This window comes from Penaeus monodon, chromosome 29, assembly GCF_015228065.2.
Source record: "Penaeus monodon isolate SGIC_2016 chromosome 29, NSTDA_Pmon_1, whole genome shotgun sequence".
Lineage (NCBI taxonomy): Eukaryota > Metazoa > Arthropoda > Malacostraca > Decapoda > Penaeidae > Penaeus > Penaeus monodon.
This window is the reverse complement of record NC_051414.1, coordinates 26,652,192-26,652,939: the sequence shown is the minus strand read 5'-3', so window position 1 is coordinate 26,652,939 and position 748 is coordinate 26,652,192.

Below are 748 nucleotides of genomic sequence, written 5' to 3'. Positions count from 1 at the left end.
TTCTAATACACGTGGTCAGCGAAGTCAGATTTATGTCCGAAGACCTTCCTCTGCTGCCACCCCCCCCCCCTTTCCCTCAGCTACCCTCACCCCCTCCACACATCCCCTGTCCACAATGGCTGACCCCCCCCCCCCGCCTCCTCCCACCCACTCATTTTTTTCCACCTTCTATTCTTTTATTCTTTTGTCATATCTTTTTTTTTCTGGAATTAAAGATTTCTACGATACAGAATTCAAATGACCTATATTTGTGAAAATATCAGTAAAAAAGAAGCAAGAAAATCATCTATATCTATTTCAACTAAAATGAATTTCATCTACTCTACTTCCTCCCTCTCCCCCCTCCCCTCCCCACCCTTCTCATCCCTCCACTTCTCCCCCAACACCCCCGCTTCATAAACCCTCCCCCCCACTCCCTCCACCCCTTCCCCCACCACCCCTCCATCCCCCTCTGCCACCATCCCTCCAACCCCCCCTCTCCCACCACCCCTTCTCTCTACAACCCTCCCACCTCTCCCCCTCCTCCTCCCCCATCCAGTCCTTTCCTCGCCCCTCCCCCTTCCCCCACCCTCCCCACCCCCGCCCAGAGTGACCGATACCCGACAGATGGGAAGTGACCAGTGGCCATTTTCCTTAATATTTCCCGCCACTCATAAATACTCGCTGATCAGACCAAGTCGGTCATTAAATCTAGACCCCCACCCTCCATTCACCCCCCCCTCCCCCTCTCTGTTCCTACCCATATTTC